The sequence below is a fragment of the Panthera uncia genome (assembly GCF_023721935.1).
Source record: "Panthera uncia isolate 11264 chromosome E2 unlocalized genomic scaffold, Puncia_PCG_1.0 HiC_scaffold_19, whole genome shotgun sequence".
Lineage (NCBI taxonomy): Eukaryota > Metazoa > Chordata > Mammalia > Carnivora > Felidae > Panthera > Panthera uncia.
In genome coordinates, this window is record NW_026057588.1 from 20,988,048 (window position 1) to 21,009,670 (window position 21,623).

A 21,623-nucleotide genomic window follows, 5' to 3' on the forward strand; every position below is an offset into this window, starting at 1 on the left:
GCATTAAATGAGATCATCAACATAAATTGCTCAGGATAGCGCCTGCCTCCTGGTAAACGCTAATCACTTTTACTATCATTCTGCTACCGTGCATCCTATCTCACGTGGATATTGCAAGAAAATTCCTGAGCCAAAGCCCGTTGGGGTCCCACAACCAGGGACAGCTGCCTAGTGGGCAAGATCCCATGAAGATTGAAAATGGGGAGCCCCGTGTTCAAAGAGCAGGGGAAAATGCTGCTAAAGGTGTTAAGATATGAAGCGTTTTCCTTTCTTCTGCTTTCTGTGGACTTGTCATGGTGTTTTTAAATTACCATTTAATGTCCTCCTGCAAAAAGAAAAATTAAAACTTTAAATTATTAGCATACATTTCACTGTTCACCTTAAACCATGCCATGCCAATTTTAAATACAAACATAAAAGCAGAACTCATGGGCAGAATCACCAAAATTATACAATCTGTGTCTCGTAGCTGCTATGTCCATATGTATTTCATTCAGAACAGAGGGAAGACGGCACACAACTTACTCAGATGTTTTTATTTCATTTCTTGATTCACATTCTCCCAACACTCTCTACTATCAAGATTCTGGCGATTAAATTCTTAAAGAATTTCAAGACAACGGAAGGAGCGCATGAAACCGAGCACAGGGTGCTTGGGAGCATGGGGTCCCGTGCCACCAAGAGGTCACAGGGCCTTGAAGTCACGCTGCCCACCCCCAGCCCGGCCTTGGTGGCCGCCATGGCGGTTCTCTGCACGACCCCCCATTCCCACCCCCCACGAACTCCAGGGACCAGGTGATAAACACAGCCACATCTCTCCGCCAGATGCCTCTTGCGGAAGTCAGTGCACCAGCCAATTCCACCCATGCTAACTCCACCGCGTTGAGCCACAGCACTAATTAAAATCCCTCCCATAAAAGTTGTTATCTCCCAGATGCTCCGTAAGCGTGGAATATGCCCCAGGTCCCGCGTCAGGGTGCTCCCGTGTGCGTGGGTCTGACTCTTATGGAGCAGCCCTGGGAGTGGGCTCGGTGCTGCACTTGGTGTGACCGAGAGTCCGGTGGTCCCCAGCACCGGCTCGGCTGAGGGTGGGGCCAGAGCCTGGCCAAGGACAAAGATGGGCCTGAGAGCTGAATGGAGGTGGCCCTACCGCTAGGTGAGGAACGGAAGCAGGTCACCGCCTCGGGACTGAAGGACTCTACACAGGACAGGTCAATATGTGTGAGCCCCGCCCCGTCAGCCCAGCTGGGTCTGGCCCACAGGAACCTTCTGGAGTCAGCCCCCTGCCAAATCCTTCCGTGCCTCCAGTTTCTACTATGAGCCAATTGCTGGGCGCCTACTACATTCCAGGCTAAGAACTGAACACAGAGTATCTCATTTAATCCTACAACCCACTCATAGGAAAACATATGGGCTCATTTTTCAGATCAAGAAACTGAGGCACGGGAATGGCACAGTGAGTAAGCGATGGAACTGAGACCTAAGCCCAAGGGTGTGCTCTGTGTGTGGGGGGGGTGGCCTGCCGGGACCTTAGCCTGTCAGCAGCCCCCTGGCTAGTCCAGATGGGAGTTCCCCACTAGAGAGTGGCCACACCCCTGCATGATCCGGTACCCCCTGAGGGCATGAGGTCTTGAGGGAGCCACCTGTGAGCTGCCCTGCTGCCCTCCGTCTCCTCCAAGTAGAGAGAACACTTTACAATAGCTCCTTCCATTTCTTTTCCATCAACAACAAAACAACTAATTTCTCTTGGTAGAGATTGTTTCTGTGAAGAGCAATAAGGTGCCTCCCCAGGAGGCGTCATTATCATGAAAGCATCAGTCTGGGATGGGGTGGGGGTACTCCGCTCCTGATGGAGCCTCTGCCGGCTGCCCAGCCAGGGCCTGTTTTGCACACCCCTCTGCGCCTGCTCTCACCAGCCAGGGTGACAGCACAGCTCACAGGCCCCAACCGGGGTCTGCACCCCTGGGGAGGGCAGGCCCTCACGTGAGGGAGGCACATCCCTCGGCGCCCGCCCAGCACACACAGTTACAGCCTTGGGAAGCCGCCACTTGCCATAAAATGCCAAGCGGCCCAGCTGTCCACAACCGGTTCAAGCCGCCTGGCGGACTCGGTCAGAGGAATCCATAAACAGGGCTGGATGGAGGAAGGGTGGTTAACGAGGCGTCTGCCTGCCATCCCACGCAGAGGCCGACGGGGGCCCCACCTGCTTCCCAGGAGGAGGAAGGGCGGTGGGCCAGCAGCCAAGCTGGGAAGGCAGAGGAAGAGACTTCAGAATTCAGGGCTCCCTGGGAAACCCTGGGCTTGGCGGCCGAGTCTCTGACCCCTGGAGGCCACCCTGCCCGCTGCACACCCGGCCTCTGACCCTCCTGCAGCCGACACCCTCACAGCAGCACGTGGATGGACCCAGGCCACTCACCCACCTGCTCCCGGGTCTCCTGAAAGCTGAGTCTGCCCCCAGCAGCCCCCAAGGCCTTCAGGGAGAGGAATGTTCCTGCCGGGCACACACAGTGTGCTAATAAAGACTCAAACAGACCCCGGCTTCAGAGTCCCTCTGCCAGAAGATCAGGCACCAGCTTGTGTTTGCAATGGACCTTCACAGGAGCCAGGAAAGCATGGACCCTCTGCTGAGGTGACAGCCGCAGGACTGAGGTCAGGGCGGGGTCTCGTGCCTGATAATCAGGCAGGAAGAAGCCTGATATCTGTGCATAAATGAGATCCGTTTGTCAAATACAAGTACCTCGTAAATGAAATGGCAGGGGGCCAAAAATAACCATGCTGCAGCCCCACGGATGCTCTGACGGATTTGCATGTTGAAGTTTCTGGGACTGTGCACACAGTTTTGGTGAGGGCAGACCCGGGGATTATACCCCTAAAAGATTAGATCGAAATCAGCTGGGATGTGACCTGGCCAGAGCCCCCCGTGGCCATCCCGGGGCGGGGTGCCAGTGTGGCTCTCCCTGCACGGAGCCCGTGTCTGCAGGAGGAGTTCAAGGTGAGGATGGTCATCGGAGAAAACGAACCGGTGCAAGGGCTCCTGGCTGACATTAAGAGTTACACCCACTGCTTCCACATTAATGCTCCTCAGGTGGTCGCGAGAGATTCACGCCTTTGGATCAGAATAGAGCGTGAAGAGTGATTTTCCTGAAGGACCGGGCCATGATCAGGAGGGCAGAAACAGCTCATAAATATGGCCCTGTGGCTAAAAGGCGATACACTCGGTATTCACATGGGTTATGGCATAATCAATATTGTCATTAACTTCATCTATAACTGGAGCTGATCCTGACTGTGGTCGAGCAAGCTTTATAAATAAGGTGCTCCTCAGAACTATACCCCGAGGGACGGGCCCGGCTAAGCTAGCTCGCTGGGGGAAACGGCCAGGCATGCACGGCTGCTACATGGACTTCCCGAGAGAAGCAGGCCTCGGCTCGGCAACCCAGGGGACCTTTCCAACGAGAGGTGGCCTCAGGGACGTCCCTCCGAAGGCTCTCGTCAGGGTCCCAGAAATTGGCATGAGGAAAGCCTTCGTAATGAAATGAAACCCACAGCCTTGCAAGAAAAGATTTCATTTTGTACATAATTAATAATAGCTTATTCCCCTTTTTTCTTTATTACAGAAGAAAATAAGTTATTGATTTCAACCACAAAGATAACTATTTGCATAACATAGCTGATTATGTGCTGTAACTGGTCCAGATGGAATTAATTTGCTCGAACCATATTATATAATTTTCTTAAACAGGTAAAGATTTCATATCCAGGAATATTTCTAGTTGATTAGCAAAGCCCCCGATCTCATCGCAACTGGCTTAAGAAGACGCATCTTGAATCCCCTGTCCTGCATGGTCAGAAAATGAATTATTTCTAAAACCAATTCCACCAGAGAACTAAGGTACTTTTCAACCATTTGGAGACGGCACAGGAGGGAGGGGGAGAGCGTCTCTTATTCAACAGACACCTGCATCACGCTGCCTCATCCTGCGGCTCGTGGCCTAATTATTTCAGAAGGCTAGTTTCCCACGTCAGGCGTATTCATTTTTAGCCTTGATCACCTCATTTCTCCAGCCTGCAGATCAAGGTGCACCTTGAACCATACACAATGCTTCCTGGGCCTCCGGGTCAAACTTGTGTCCTTTGCTTTGAGTGTGCCTTCCTTCCGGTCCTCGGGACGAGGGAGCAAGAGGTTCAAGATGGTTTTGCCAAGTACCAGCCTCTCCGCTGGGCCAGTCCACTCCTCTGCCCGGGCTGGAAGGGTATGGCCTGCATTAAAACTCCCTGTGACGGCGATACCCATCCCTGGGCTGCAGGGAGCCCGTGAGCCAGGGGCACACTGCTGTCGGAACGTCTTAGCTCCTGAAAAAAAAATTCTGGAGCAGATCTGACATCCTGCTAAGATGTGATAGAACTGGGTGGTGAGCACGTCTGTGTTTATTACGTTATTTGTGTTGGTCTTTATGTTTGAAATATTTCATAATAGCCCATAAATCCAAAAATAACTTTGAAGGAAAGGTAGACAGATGAAGGCTTTATCTCGATCAGAACTTGTAAATGACTAGACCCCTAGGTGTCACTTTACATAATAACTGTAAATATAAGGGTAATACTGCATTTATTTGTATTTATAGTTAAGGGGCATTTATGATTTAACTGAAATGTTGTAGTAAAAGATCTGGCTACTTTCTGTTAAGGGACAGCACTGCAGACTTAGAGGCTGCCTTGCATAGATGAGGCGTTAGGCCAGATGGCTGGAGTCCGCTGCCCCAAGTCCAGAGCAGTCAAGTTCAAAGTCTCCTGGCCTCTAGGGAATTTATCTCCAAATAACCCTTGAATAACCTATGACTCACCCTCCTTCCCCTGCTTGGCACACTGACAATTGATCAGTTTTATAGAATTGGGAAGTCTAACTTAGGTTTTGCCAAAGACAGAGACCTGTATGAAGCCTGTCCCCAAGGCACAGCAGGCTGTGTTACTCTGCATTTCAGAGTCCCAGACAAGCTCCAGATCAGAGAGGCAATGTGAGAACTTCAATCAAGAGGGCCTGGGAGCTCTCTGGAGGTTTTCAGCAATCTGGTAGCAAAGGGTCTTAAATCCCAAATTGTCCCTCGAAGAGCCCAGGGTCAACCACTCACCCGGCATTATGCCCACTTGTGCCCCCTTCCAGACACATCTGGACAAGGTGTGGCCCTCACCAAGTAGATCAGGAGCATAAGCTAACTACCACTTTCCGTAGAAGAGCAAATCAAGACATTGTCCCAAGTGATAAGACCTTCTGTTGATGCTTAGAGAAAGCAATTTGTGCTTCTACAACCCCACCCCCACCCCCCGGATGGCCTCATCCTTGGCTCGGATGTGTGTGGAAATGGGCCTAGAAAGCAGGCATTTGCACACGAAGGGAGCATGAATGCCGATGTGAGTTTACATCACTCCCCAAGCTTCTGTACATGTGGAGGAGAGCCTCGATCCTTGGAGAACAAAAAAGGAAAAAAAAAAAAAAAAAACAAGAGGGGACTTAATAGAAAAAGATCTTTTTATTAAAAAACCATGAATACAACCGCATTCATTCAACCTTAGAAATGTTGTGATGGCTTTTCGGCACGGCGATGTATTTAGATGGGAATATGTCATTAATATAAACAGCAGAAAAGAAACTATTAAAGTAACACAATTTAAAACTGAGCAAACCCGAGTGTTTGATTAAAGTTTTTATACATTCTGTACACATGAGCAGGTCACAGAGAACCCTAATATTTTTGTTGATTTTTAATTTGCTCAAGGTGTGATATCTGAAATGTTAAAATTTCACTAATTTGTATTTGAAATTAGAAGGCAGATCCAAAAGGAGGATTTTCAGTCTGATTTTTCTCGACTGTCTTTAGATGTTCCGGAGAAGTCTACAGCAGAACAGTAACTCAACCTAATGTCAGCCTGAGCAAAAGGCAATCTCCCCTCCCTACGTGCTGTAAGGCAGTACACATTTGCTGGAGTTGCGTTGAATGTAAATACATATGGTGAATATTAACTTTGACGATGGGGCCTAATTCCATATATGTTTTAATGCCTGCCTATTCCTGTGGAAGGTTTCTAAATTTTAAAAAATCCCCAGTTCCTCCGGTCCTGTACTACACATCATGTCCTCTTTAGTGGGCAGGTTTATTTTTCCGTGATTGATAATTAGCGGACCGGCTTCCCCCGCCTCCCAGGAATGTAGGACCTCTGCCATGGGCTCAGGAATGCCTCCCCCCACCCCCGTTTGTGGCCAGGCAGGGCCCATTCTCTCCAGGAGAGTCGCGTGCTCCTACGGTCTGGTTCATTCCTCTCATCAGAGGCCTGTGCCCAGCCCATACCGGCCCCTCGAATGCCATCATCTGGTTCCAGATTTGGGCACACGCTTTCAAAACCATCTCCTGCAGAAGACTGGCAGATGTGTGGGCTGGTGGGCTGGAGGGGGACATCAGACATGTTTGTCACAGAGCTGGGAGCCCGGACACCACCCCCTCAGCAGACAGCAGCTCACCGGCCTCACGGAAATAACTTACTGTAATACGACGATTTGGATGGCCAAATTCCAGCAACCCATCTTTATTCCACTCACAGCCGCTGGAATTCTGATATGCTGACACCCAGAATTATTGCTCTGTCATTAAAAAAAAAAAAAAAAAAAAAGAATGAGTGGTAATGTTTTGAGCGTTCCCCTCCGAAATATCGGCTGATGGCAGCACAGGGTGGCCACGGGGTGGTCGCCGGATGCATGTGGTTGGGGGAGGGTGTCCGTCTCTCCACGGGCGTCAGTGCAAAGTTCTTTTGTGGGCAGCCTCAATCTGAGTGTGAATCATCCAACGGGCCTCATCTGAGTGAAATACCTTTAAGACTTCTCCTTCTTAAACTCTTAGAGATCTATCTTGTCTGCGGCAAGGAGCCTCATTTTCATGTTGGAACAGATGGGGCAAAATTGTCATTAACAGAAACTGACAACTCTAAAACTGAAATATAGATTTAGAAAGGAATCTAATGAATTAAATCAATGTTATTGCAGTGAAAGCCAAAGAAATTATTAGTGATTTGTAAAGTTACCCTGTATTTTAACCTCCGTATATTTTAGTCTGGGCCATTTTAACATTCACAATCCTTTTCCACTGGCGTGGTTAATGTCTAACTGAGCAACACACTCATCTTAATTTATCTTCCCCTCCTGGTACCGTGACTGCAGGATGGCCGAGACCCAGCCCCGGACGCTCCCCAGTTCTTGTCTGGAGCCCGGAGGAGCCCCGCACCCCACACGCAGAGGCCTTGTCGTGACCTTGCAGGGTCTCTCCGGAAATATGCAAGAATGGGCTCACGGTATTTACTTTTTATTTTTATTTTTTTTAGTGAGGAGAATCTGATTTTTAAAACAACCCCAAACTCTAAGGCTGTTTTAAGTAATAAATGGGAGGAAAAACATTTCCAGCTGTCCAATTTTTAGATACTTTTCATGATCATATCAAACCAATTACAAAAACCAAACCCAGAACACCCTTGGCCTTCCCGCTGCCTAAACCCCGAGGGAGAACAAAGGAAGAGCGTCCTGGGCTGCCAGTGGGTGGGGGTGGGGGCTGGGGGCCTGGGATCCCTGAGAGTCACCCTGGGCCTGCCAGACCTCCAGGAGGAGGAGAGGGCCTTGGTCTGCTTCCCTAGCTGCACAGGGGGCCCCTAAAATATTCACTCATTCAGCAAGTACTAATGGGTACACATTCAGTGCAAGGCATTGTTCCAGGGCTGGGGACACAACAGTGACCAAGATGGACAAGTTCTCGGGGTTCTGAGGCTTCCTTTCTGGTCGGGGCAGATGTGGGAGACACACAGTAAGCAAGTAAACAAGTGAGATCATCTTAGTCAGTGATAAGAACCAGAAAGAAGATGAAACAAGGGTGGCTTATCAGGGAGGCCTCTCAGAGGAGGAGATATTTGAGCAGAGACCTAGAAAGGAACACAGCTGTGTAGCAACCAGCTATGTGGACGGCTGGCGGGGGAAGCCTTCCTGGCAGCAGGAACAGCAAGTGCAAAGGCCCTGGGGTGTGAAGGAGCACGTAGTTTGCAAAACAGAAAAAGGCCAGTGTGCCTGGAGCTCAGTGAGTGAGTGACAGGCAAAGACCGGGAGACAAGATCTTGTGGGGACACCCAGGACAAGGTAAGGAAGACGCAGACGGCTTCACGGGCCTCTCTCTACTCTAGAATCCACCATCTCTGGGATGAGATGGGAGAGGCCCACCTCCTGCCGCTCACTGAGGCCTCCCAGAACTGGATCCAGAGCCAGGGGGTCCTGACCTCGGGCAAGCCATGTCCTGGTACCAGCCAGCCTTGCCCAGACCTCCAGCCTCGCGCTCCCTTCCGATCCGTAGGAATCCGTGAAATCTGTGCCTACTGAGTGGAGTCTGGGCTCCTCACCTGAACATTCAGGACCGTGACGGGAAGCCGGGGCCACCTCCATTAGCATGCTGCAGACAGCTGGCCTGTCCTCGGTCCTTCCCCCACCGCAATCCTCCCTCATCTGTCTTCGAAAACACTTCACTCACTGTCCCAACACCAGCTCAGATGTCACCTCCCCTCCCCATTAACACTGCTCTGGCTTCCCCTGGTCTTCCTGCCCCTAGGGCACCTCAGCCACAGGCGGCCTGAGCTCAGATTTTCCTTCTCCCACCTTGACCAGTTACTACAAGCAGCTGCAGGGCAGGCTGTCTGGGTCCATCCTTCCATCCAGAAACTGGGGCACCGCCCTGCCCCATGCCTCACCCTGCACAGCCCGCCCCAGGAAGACCTGGCGGTGCTGTCCCCCCACCCCCAGCATGCCCCGGGTCAGACCCTCTTTCTGTCATCCCTACTGTTTCCACCCTCGTCCAGGCCACCATCAGCCCTGGCCTGGGCCGGCTCCCTGCTTGCTCCCGCACAGTAGGACTCTCTCTGCAGTCATACAGGGATTTGGGTGTGGGGTAAAATCTACATAACATAACCTGACCATTTCAACTAGTTTTCAGTGTGCAGTTCGGTGACTTGTGCAGCCATCACCCCCAACCATCTCCAGAACACCTTCTTTTCACAAAACTGAAACTCTACCTATTAAATATTAACTCCCCTCCTCCCCCTACCCTGCCTGGCAACTCCCCTTCTACTTTCTGTCTCTAGGAATTGGGCCATTCTAGGGACCTCAAATGGGTGGGATCATATAAAATCCATCCTCGAGTGACTAGCTCATTTCACTGACCACGAGGTCTTCAAGGCTCATCCATGCTGTGACGTGTGTCAAAATTTCCTACCTTTTTAAGGCTGACTGATATTCCTTCGTATGGATAGATCACTTTCCTTTGTTCGTCTGTCGATGGATACTCAGATTGTCTCTACCTTGCATCACTGTAAACAGGACTGCTGGGACCAGGGGCATACAAATGCCTGTTCTATACCCCGCTTTCAGTTCTTTTGAGTATGTACCAGAAGGGATCTGGGCGGCTCAGTTGTTAAGCCCCTGACTTTGGCTCAGGTCATGATCTCAAGGTTCCGTGAGTTCAAGGACCACATCAGGTGAGCACGAGCCCTGCATCAGGTGACCCCAAGCCCCACATCGGGTAAGCCTTGCTTCTCTCTCTCTCTCTCCCCCACCCCTCTCTCCCCGTCATGGGATTCTCTCTGTCTGCCCCTTGCTCACTTGTGCCCTCTTTCTCTGAAAGAAAAAAAAAAAAAAAAAGAATTGGGACTGCTGGATCAAACAGTAATTCTACATTTAATTTTTTGAGTAATTGCCATGACGTCTTCTACAGTGTGGAAGGATTTATTTTAACACCAGTCAAATCATGTTACTCTTCTCTTAACCCCTCCTGTAGCCTCCCAGTGCACTCAGAGTAGAAATCAGTCTCCTCCCTTGGGCTTTGCAGACACTCAAGCTCCTCCCATGCCCCTCTCCTCATTGTGGTCCAGGCACATGGTCTCCTGGGGCTCCTTCAGCATTCCTGATTCCTCCCTGCCACAGGGCCTTTGCACTTGCTGCTCTGTCTACTGGGGTGCTTTCCATCTTCCTGGTTCAGGTCTCTGCTCCCATATCACCAACTCAGAACCCTTCCCAACCACCTCATGGCCCTCCTCACCCTACAGCACCTAGATCCTCCACTGTTCAAATCCCTTCATTGCACTGATTGTTACCCCCAAATTATGGCATTATCTTCATTGTTCCTGATCTGTGTCCCCTGATCCTGGCCTTGACTTTGCGCTCTGGGAGAACAGCAGTCCTGTAGGGCTTGGTTAGCCATATACACCCGGCCCCTCCCCTGGCTCCTGGCACATGACAAGAGCTTACTAACTGGCTGTGGAGCAGATAAAGAGCGCCCCACACGGCCCTCTTTCAGGCTTGCTTTTCCCAGGGAGGCTTCCATGCCCCCGGTGAGGGCAAGACCCCACCAAGCTGTCTCTCCTGTGAAGTACTTTGCGACCTATGATGATTAACTTGCCATTTGTGACCATTTTTTTGGCGTCCACCTTTGGCCTCCAGCCTGTGAGCCCCTGAGGCCAGGCCCGTGTCTGCCTCAGTTCCCATTGGGACCTCGAGCCCAGTTCAGAGCCTGACCCAGAGAAAGTGTTCAGTAAACGTTGGAAGCCTTGAGTCCAGAACATCCTGTGGAGGGCAGACATTTTTGGTTGAGTGAACTTGAGTGACTTTTGCTGACTTTCCATACGATGTCTGCAGACCCAGCCCCCAGAGTGCACGGGTATCAGACATGTCCAGAGCTGGCAGGGAAGCATGTCTTTGATGCCAATGGCCCGGACTTCTGCTGAGAGGCCAGCTCAGATGGGGGCCCGGAGCAGCCCCAGGACAGGTGGGTGAGAGCAGAGACCCAGGGGCCAACTCCCAGGAGGAAACCCCTTCTCTCTGCCATCTGTGAAGAATATGTCCCTTGTGGAGCTATGATGCTAGGCAAACTCCACCCGAGTGTGTCATAGAGCCCGCCTTTGGGGTCCCCAGCCCCCAGAATCAAGGACTCTGTTTTAAAACATCATTGATCCAAATGGGAACTATACAGAAGAGAAGCTCTGGGCTTATGGATGCCACCAAAGGCCTCAAAAATTAAAATTACTGTCACGACTCCTGCACCTTCCCATCCGGGCCCTTTGTCTGGTCTCGACACGGCCACCAGGGTGGCGCTCTCTCCAGCCACATGCTCAGCTTTGCCCCCCAACAGTCTTCTGAATAGGCTCATCCAGAGCAGTCTCCGCACATGCCCCTTTGAGCCCCTTTGAGAACCCAGCACATGGCCCTGGCCCCTAGAAAGGAAACCCACAGCTACTCAGCCCAACGTGAGCATCACTTACTTACCAGGTGTGTGTCACGGAGCATTCAGAAGGGAGGTGAGCACACAGCCAGGGTCCCCTACCTCCTTCTTGGAAATGGAGCCACAGACCTTCCTCAGTAACCAAGCTGGCACCAGGGGAAGCGAAGAATCAGGGAAAATGGAGAGGGACCTCCCAGCCTGTGGCCGGTGCCTGGCTGAGCATACTTTGTCCCTCAGAGGCCCAGTCCTGCCTAAGTGAAGATACTGTGCCCAGCCTCAAGGTGCCAGCCAGCTCCCAGGTTAAAGGGATAGAATTGAAGTGCTCAATAAGGCTTGGATGACCTGGGCTTTGTCCTAGCCCTACCCTTAACATGCTGTGCATCACTGGGCAAGTCAGTGAACCTCTCTGAACTGATTCTTACTGCGTGAAATGGGCGCCATAATAGTGATACCTAATTTCACAAGACTCACTCACAGTGAGTCCATTGTGAGCAAGAATCTGCTAGGAGGCCCCTTTCTCCAGGGCAAACCAGGGTGTCTCTCTGCAGGTATGGGAGGCGGGGGGGGTTCCCTGATGACAGATGGGTCACCACAGGTAAGAGTTTTTGTTTCCACACCCTGGTTTTTATTACCCCAATCACTGGCACACACTGAGGAGCGTCCCCACCAGCATCAGGGCCCTATAGCAGTCCCCCTGCTTCTCCCAGCCAGCCTTCAGGATGGGTAGCCCTGGGTTCAAGGGAGCCTGGGAAAACCCACAATGTCAGCCCTAGTGGGCACATGTGAGGGTGAGCGATGACAGCCCTACAAGATTGTGGTGGGGGGTGTTGGAGACGGAGTCTCATTCCATCACAGGTGCCTCCAACACCAGCACAGAAACATCTTTAAAAACTAAGACAAACCACCAGACCCTTGGTTTGAATCCAAGTACTGTTTATAAGAGCATTTCTGCAGCCTCTGTAAACTCGCCTTTGGGGGCAGAGCTCACCACATCCCTGTTTTCCCTTATGAAGTCTCCTCTATGGATTCCACCAAGACTGGAAGCCTGGGGTAAACTGTCCTTCCTCCCAAGACATAGGTATTCTTTAGATAACAAACGGCATTAAAGTCATCGCTTCCCTTTTTTGCCTTGGCTGCCAGGAAGCTCGGAGATAACACTAATACTTAATTCTTGATCTAGGGTTCCCTCTCTCAACTTCTTTTCCTCTAGCCATCTAATTATGCCTGATCACACATGTATCCAAAACGCACTCAGAGTAGGAAGACTACATGTTTTAAGTAAATCCACAAAGGAAGACCCTCCCCAGGTCTCTCTTCCGCACTGGAGTCTGGTCACGGCATTCGCTACCTTGTCACTCCAGAAAATCCTGGTCATGCCCTCCACTCAGCATCCTGCCCTGCCTGGAGCTAAGCCTCCCTCTCCTCTGCAAAGGCCTGTGTTTCTGCTCAGATGTCATGTCTGGCAGCACACAGGTGTCAGAAAATCTTGTTCAAGCCCAGAGGGAGAGTGAATTTTCTCTGTGTGATGGTGTGGGGTTCAGCCTGCTGCGTGGCTGTGACTGTTCCCTCTAAAACATGCTTCACGGGGTGATGGACTGCCCTGCCTCGGGTTCAAAAACTGAAGCAAATTTTCCTTTACTAATTTAGTCACATACAACAATAAATCCCAGAAATATGTCTTATGTATATTTTGCATTACCTTTTGCAGACAAATACAAAAACATGGTCAACATTTGCAATAAAATTATCATAGAAATGCCATCTCAAATCTTATTTTCTTTTTTCCAATGCGCATTTCACAAATAACTTGTATTAAAATTATGTTTTACAGAGTAGAAACAGAAAACAAATACCCCTGGTAATTTAAATAGGCATTTGCATAACATGACTAGAACACTTTAGAAAAACGCACAGCATCGGAAAATATGAGTTCAAAAACACTTAAATACAAGTGATTTTAATAAGTCTAATATGAAAAATGCCTTTTAGCTGTATTAATTAGTGAATTAAAATGTGTTGATCTTGGAATATTTTCCAGCTAACAGGTTTGGGGATTTGTGCAAGGTTTTTTTCTTTCTGTTTCTGAGACAACGTTTGCCATTCATTAAACCACACCACAGTGCCGTCCTGGAGGTGTTTCTGATGCTGTCCTGCAGGTGTCTGGAGAAAGGTGGAAACCAAGCTCACGCCCGGGGCCAGGGAAACACAACTGAAAGAGGGGAGAGTGGAATAAATGTCACAGATGCCAGGGCTGACCCTCTTGGGCACAAGCAGGGCTGAGGGGTCCCCTGCGTCAGACCTGGGCTCCTAAGCTGTGGTGGGGAAGAGCATGTGGAGAGGAGATGGTGTCCCCCTTGGAGCCTGACCCTGCCTATGCTTACGCATCACAGAACCAGCTCCCTCCCTTTGTTCTGAAAAGACTTGCCCAAGCACAAGAGTTAGCTTGTGTGTGGGCCCTCTGTGGACAGGCTATGATGACCTATGCCATAGACCCTGTTTTTCCATGGGGGTGTCTTTGTGCCTTGTTGTGTTGGTTTTGTTGTGGGTTTTGTTTTTTTTTAATTTAATTTTTTTTTTTTAACAATTCTCCTCTTCTTTCCATTTCTGGGTTGTTCCCCGGTTTGGTACAGCAGGTCAGCTCTGGGCTGGCCCCGCGTAGCATGTGGCCTTACGGCCACGAAGCACAAAACACAGCTGAAAAGCACCGGGGCCAGGCCATGCAAAGATGACGGTTTTCCCATTGAGGAGCACACTGCCACTTAAGGATTCGGGCTCTGTGCGGTGATTGCTCATCAAAAACGAGGAAGATGCATATTTATTTCTGCAATTTAGTTGGAATACCCTTCTGAGAGCCCGCAGTAGAGGCGCCTTCAGTCCACAGCTTCTGAGCTGTTAAAGTTTTCATTCTAGGTCCCCAGGAAACAGTGCATTAAAACACATCGCTGCGTCCTCACATCATCAAACCCCCCTCCTTGCCCAGTGCTCCCAAGAATGGTTGGGAAAATGAAAACAAGGAGCCACGGGGCATGGTCTGAGAAGGGGGAGGCCCAGCAAGGAAGGTGCTAGGGCCAAGCACAAACGCTCTGCCACATGTCCTGCCTGGGGGACGCCCCTCATCCACCCACCCTGCAAGAGCTGCTGTCACCTGGGTCCCTCTAGTTAAAAATCCTTCTCCAGCCTCTCAAGTGGTGTGTGAAGAAAACCATGGACTGTCAAGGTAGGTCTAACCTACCTTGGTTCGTATGTCTCCTGAGTATCTTCTAGATTTTAGGTTGCTCTGACTTTTCTTGTTTTCAATGACCTTGACAGATGTGAGGAATACTGGCCAGCTATTTTGTAGAATGTCCCTCAATTTGGGTTTGTCAGATGTTTTTCTCAGGGTTAGACTGAGGTTATGGGTCCCCATCACATCACATAAGCGATGTTAACCTGACATCGCTGTTGATGTTGACCTTGGTCACCTGGCTGAAGTCAGGGTTTTCCACAGTAAAGTTACTCTTTCTTATCCCTTCTTTCTATACTGCACCCTCGGGAAGAAAGTGACTGTGTGCAGCCCACACTTAAGGAGTGGGAATTCTAATCCACCTCCTTGAGGGAAGAGTATCTACATAAACTACTCCAAATTCTGGATAGGAGATTCATCTATTCTCCCCCCATCTATGTATTCAATCATTCATTTATCTCAATATGGATATGTATTTTATACTTTGGGTTATAATACAATACTGCATTATTTATTTTGTGGCTCAAATTATTCTAGCTTTGGCCCCAGGGACCTAATGCAGTTGGCTCCCGTGTCTCTTTGACACACTCCTATCACTGTGTGTGTGTGAGTGCATATGTGTTTTAAGCACATGCTTACTTTCTGACACTATAAGAGTCCAAACTCATCTTGCATATTTTCTACTTCAGTCCTAGAAGCAGCCATTTCTCCAAGGAGCACCGGTTCCTGTTTCTGAGAACGGTAAATACAAACCAAGGTCTTGATGCTAGGTGTGCTAGTTATTCCTGGGGTGTCATTGCTTCCCGGCCCTCTCAGCTGACAGAGCAAGGATATGTGTGCGCACACTGACACCTGCAAACACACGGATCCACAGATATTTCTACACGCATCCATCTGTATCTGTATTAAGCTGAACAGGAACTCACACTGGTGTCCCCAACTCTACTCCAGTGTTCTAACCTTCCTTGCTCACTTATCTGCAAGGTGCACACTTTTCTTTATTTAAAAAAAATGTTTAATGTTTATTCATTTTTGAGAGAGACAGAGACAGAGCACAAACAGGGGAGGGGCAGAGAGAGAGAGAGAGAGACACAGAACCTGATAACAGGTTCCAGGCTCTGAGCTGTCAGCACAGAGCCCGACGCAGGGCTCAAACCTACGAACCTCAAGATCACAACCTGAGCCAAAGTCGGATGCTTAACCTACGGAGCCACCCAGGTGCCCCATGCTGCACACTTTATGTGGAAAGAGCAAGGCCCTGAGATGCATGACACTGGCTCAGTGTCGCACCGCAGCTCAGGAGTCAACGGTAGCACCCACACCCCCTGCCTATTCTGGCCAGCGGCAAAACTGCCCTTGGCCGGTGGCTGGAGGGTGAGGACTGTGTTTGCGGTAGGGAGTTTGGGGAGGTTGGCACGGTCTTGCCCAGGCAGCAAGTGGGCCAGGGCTCCAGGAGACTTACAGATCAGAAACTCCCACAGGGACAACCTTGAGACCACCCACATTTTCACTGTCCCACCAACTTGACCATCCTGGCCAGGAAATGCGACCTAGGTAAGTCTGTCGTAGCTGGCGCTGGCTGCCCCCTGCCCACTGCTCTCAGGCCCTAGCATGACAGGCAACACACCTGCTGCTTCCAGTGGCCAGATGCAGAGGCCCCACGGCTGTCCCTGAGGGCCCCTCAGAAGCCTTGGAGAGCCCACCAGAGGGCTGGACACCTAGTGCCTCGGGAGTAGCCGTCACCGGGTCCTGTGCACTAGCGCCTCCCGGAGCCCCCATGGGACTTATGACGTCCACTCCCCCTCCCACCGGTGCTCACTGGGATTGCCTCCTGAATAAACAACTGACACCATATCCTTCTCTCGGGGTCTGCTTTGCGGGGACCCCAACAAACAAACTGGCCCCTTCTCATTCCCTCCCTGGGAATCTCGGGCTGCTCCGGCTCCAGTGCAGCACACATCAGCAGAGGGTGGCTGGGGGCTCTCTCTGCCATCGGCAGGCAGAGGGTGGCTGGCAGGACAAAAGTCTGGATCCTGGGCTTCCAGGTGGGCCCAGAGGGGCAGGGGGTGCAGGGCATGTCAGGAGGGCACGGGAGGGGTTAAACTCCTCACGTTCCTGCTCGCTTGCACCAGAGAGGCACTGAGAGGTCTAGCTGGGGACGGCCCCAGAAAGGAAGAAGGGAGACGTGGCTCAGTTCTGAGAATGGTCTTAAAGCCATCCTTCCCCACTGTGGGAGAGGGAAGGGAGCTCCATTTGTCAGTACAGATAGATGAACCCATGAGAGGTGCTGAGAGATTCTGGCATCTGGGCTTGCACCTGCAGAGAGTCCTCGTGATGTCTCCACAAAGGCTCCATCAGTCAGAGGAACGCGCCTGTGTCCCATGAAGGGCGACAGTCGACTGATAGATCGAGGTGCGCCCATATGGAGAGGCACACGGGCTGCCCCCCCCCCCAAAGATGAGCAGCATTTGTCAGGAAGCTTCCCGTGGATCTGCGAAGATGCAGCCTCTGATTCATCGACACCTCTGCCATGTTGTCACCTGTCATAGGCCACCACTGCACGGCCCCAACCTGCCTGGGCTGACCAACTGAGCTCGTGGGCCTGGTCTGGACCCGCTCCTCTACCTTCATGCAGAAAGCCCACACATGCATGCACTTGCAACCCATCCAGCACACATTAAAACCCCTGCTGCTTTTCTAGACAAAGTCTTTTTCCTCCTCAAGGTGGTCTGCCTGGCCAGCACCTACCTGCTCCCAGCCCATCCACACCCTCAAGCCCCCGTGCCCCTCTCGGAGGACACTTGGCACCTGTTCGTCCCGGGGGAGCTCTCCAGAAAGCAAGCAACTCAGGGCTCATGGGAAATTCTGCGTTGACTTTAGAAGGATCCTGAGGTGTCCTGATTACCACTCTGTCCTTATGAACTGGATTAGAGGGCCCTTAACAGATAATGCCTGGAGTCCTCTCTGCCTGTCGGACATCGAGCAATTATGAGCGGGGTCTTAAGAGCTAAGTGAAACAGTGATGCCTCAGCCAGCAGCTCACAAGGTGGTTCCAGGGAGGCTTTCAAAACAATACCCAGCACAGGCGGGAATGATTTTCCCAGCTTTGGATGCTGAACTATGAGCTTCTCGGTGAAATCTTTTCATATCGGGATGAGACCTGGGTAGCTCTTAATCCTTTAATTCTATCAGCTGGCCAGGGGCTAGAATTGGATTTGGAACCTAAGAGAGGGAGACGAGAAAAATCAACACAGGAATTTGAAACTCTGAAGTTGTCCCCAGCTCCCTCCTTCCTGCCCCAACCCAGCCAGGCAGCAGGCCTATGAGGTGGCTGTGGTAAGGGACCCCACCCCCGGCCACCCTTCCATGGACAGGCATCCACACTGGGGACGTCAGGCCTGGTGGGGACCCTGAGGACCGGAGGGTTGGAGCCAAGCTGGGAGAACAAGAGGGTCTTTTAGCAAGACAGCCCCTTCTCCGTGGGGTAGGGAGCAATGAGGTACTTGACCCTCACTGGCCTCCCCAAAGAGTAGAAATAAAAGTCATCCTTGTAATGGGCAAGTGATGCTTCCCTCCATCTATGTGAAGTGTTTATAGAAACATCTTTGGAGAACCAATGACCAGGCAAAGTGGAAAGAGACTCCTGGTCATGCCACCTCACTCCAGGCGAAGTCCCCCTGCTCTCCAGCCAGATTGCCAGCACCCCTCCTCCAAACACAACTCCACAAGACATCCCCTCCCCACTGCCTGAACACGCAGCACCATTGCCCTACACCTCGCCCTTGGCAGTGCAGGGGCAGGGGGAGGGGGGTGTAGCAGGAGGTCTCCTTTAGAAAACAAGAATTGGGGTAAGCAAGGGGGCAGGAGTGGGGAAGATGAGGCCAGAGGTCCCACAGAGAGTCCATGGCCCCCCACAAGAGCCTCATGTTGGAGTTCCTGACATGATGAGTCTCACCGGAACCATCCTAACCGGTGTTCCAAAGGCAGGTCAGATGCCCTGACCACGGCCTTGGGAAAGGCATCTGTTTCAAGACCTCATTCATGAATTCATTCACTCATCAGGTACTTGTTGAGGCATGCGGTTGTTGGGGAGTCACTAAAGTCTTCCAGAAGGAGCTGAGTCCTGTTGGGGAATTGGAACTCCCAGGAGAAGTGGCCCCACTTTCTGTCCATCCTGGATCTTCTCCCTTCTCATCCAGAGGCTCTGCAGTAGGGCGGGTAAGGGAGGCACTGAGAATGCAAAAGGAATAAGAATTGGTCCCTGTGTCCCCAAAATAATAAAAAAAAATCAATAATCAAAGGTTATTCTTCTGCCGTAGACATTTTAAGCCAGAGACTCAAAAGGGACGGGGCTAGCAGAGAGCCCCCCTGCCCCAGAGGAGGACTCCAGCAGGTGGATGGATGGATGGCTGATCCACAGAGGGACAGCTGCTCAGGCCAGCAGGGCACAACACACAACCCCATGGGATGAGTGAGGAAACGGTATCCAGGATGCAGAAAACGGGGCCACAGACACGGGAAACGTGCACAGAACTGGCCCTGGAACCCAGGTCTTGAGATTCCCAGTCCAGGGACTTTGGTGCCTCCATCCAGAGACGTCGGGTGGCAGAAGCCAGAGAAGAGCTGGACAGGCTTTACACTTCCGCATTTCTTCTCTGCTGCTCTCTTTCCCATGTCTACAGAGCGAGACACCATCCCCAGGCACACACGCACACACAAATGCACACACACGGCAGAGTCTGCTGAGTGAGTGGGGTGGAGACAGAGACCTGGTGGGGGGGCAGGGGAGACCAAGGGATACTTCCATCAATCTTACCATCTGACCACATGCTTTGGGCCCTGAGAGGTATTTGGTAAATGGATCTTCTTTTTAAAAAAGGAATAACCTTTATTTTTCAGGTTGGATTCTTTTCACCGCAAACGGCAAATCCCAATTTAAACTGTAAATAAAAGGATGGAATGTGTGGAGGTTCAGGTTCCTGAAGAGTCCAGTGGTAGACCTGTTATAGCTTCAGGCATAGCTGGATCCAGGCACAGAAGTCCAGCCTCCAGCCCCTTACCTCCATGTGGCTCCACTCCCAGCCCAGCTCTCCTCATTCGGCAGGATGGCCCCTGACGTGTCAGATCTGCCTCGTATCAGCTCAGCAACCCCTCATGACAGGACAGTATTTCAGAAAGTTCCAGACAAAGTCCTTGGGCTACCTCTTGGCACAAATGTGGGTCAGCCAATTATTCCTGAATCGAATGCTGTGACCATGGGGACATGATTCTCTCCTAAAATAAGCTCGGGCAAGTTGCCAGCCTGACGCCAAAGGATGGGTCAAACTACCAGAACTGCATGAACCCAGAGTTTCGGGAGAGGGTTGAATCCTGAAGAAGATTCCAGATGCCATTGCCAAAAGAAGAGCGGACAGATGCTGAACAGACAAACCCTATATCTGAATTGCTTTCCTACAGAGCGTGGGGACTCCACCTGTGTGGACACAGGAAGCTGCTTCTACTGAGAGAGAGGTCTTGGCCTGGGCTCTCTGAGTGCCTACAATTCCACACCCAGACAACTGGTATCCCCACACATGCCACTTACCCCTCCCCCTCCAGCCTCCACCCCCACCCCCATGCACCCACCAGCCCCAGTCCCCGGGAGGCCACTTGGGGAAAGGCAGCTGTCCCCCTGTGCTGGTTATTGATTTAATTTCTGTTTACTTCGCTGTAAGCTTAATTTGCTGTGTTAATGGCATTTTAATCCACTTGCCCGTTGCATGGGGCTGATAATACCACACTTTTGTGCAGCAGCAGTGACATTTCTCTGCATACCAGTTCTTCGGTGGGTGGGGCCAGGCATCATTCCCAGAGTGTTCGCCTCCCCTGACCATATGTGACTCCCACTGCCAGCCCTTTGGGGTGGGGCTACTGCTCCCTGCGTCTTCAGGAAAGTCCTCCCGAGCAGAGGGAGCCCCAGTGGACGCCCGTCACTGAGCCCAGAGGCTGCTGCTGTGTGAAGGTTCAGGCAGGGGGAGTGGCCTCAGGGGCCCTGGGAGCACCTTGGCCTTGGTGGCTAACCGGTGGGGTCAGCCTGGAGAGGGCCTCTGAAATCAAAGATAGAAACAAGCCAGACCAATTGAGGGATTCTGCAAAAAATTGGCCAAATCTGATTTCTCTTCTGGGGTCAAAGTCTCCACCAGCTGCGTCTGTGTCCTTGTCCCAGGCTGCCGTCCACCCTCATGGCAGCAGCAGTTTCTGCCTTTCACAGAGTCGTTGGTACACGGTGCGTGGCATGGTGGGGGTGCCAGCGCTGCCTTGGAAGGTCAGCGTTGGAAACCAGCGCTGACCACCAGCTCCACATCTATGGAGTGGGGATTAGACACTGGCCAGGCCCTGAGGTGACCTGGGGCAGAGCCCACGTGGTGGTCACTGGGGCCGTGAACAGGGAGGGACTCTTTAGGGTACAGAACTGGACACCTGCCTTGCTTACAGTCCCCCGAGGCAGGCCATGGGGCTGCCTTACCTTAGGTCATATTCTCTGCACCCCAAATCCTGCTTTCACCAAGCCAGAGATGGCCCTTGAGGCAAAGACAGCCCCTGCAGGTGCCGACAGGGGTCAAAGGGCAAGCTGCTCTAGCCGACCGGGTGTTTGCTTCTGGACGGTGAATCACAACCGGGCACAGCCTCTCTGTGGAGAGGGAGACATGATGCCCGACGATCGTGTCACAGTCCGGGGATGGAGGCCAGGAGACCAGCAGAGAGCAGAAGGAAACTACGGTCACAAGAGAGGAGGAAGAGGAAGAGGAGGAGGGGTGTCTGTGGAGCTCTTGCCAGGCTCCAGGCACTGGCCCGCATGCTCTCCTGCTGCTAGTAGAGTTCAACCTCATAACAGCTCCGTTCTTTTCCTCGTTTCATGGATAAAATGACTGAAGTTCAGAGGAGGCAAGTAAATCGCCCAGGACCACACAGCTAAGATGTGGCAGAGCCAAGATCTAGATGCAGGAGGTCTGACTCCAGAGTTCGGGTGATCAGGATAAAACCAAGTGTGGAGAGAATACAGGATAGCAGAGGCCATGGAACAGTAGAGGCCATGGGACAGCAAAAGCCATGAGACAATAGAGGCCATG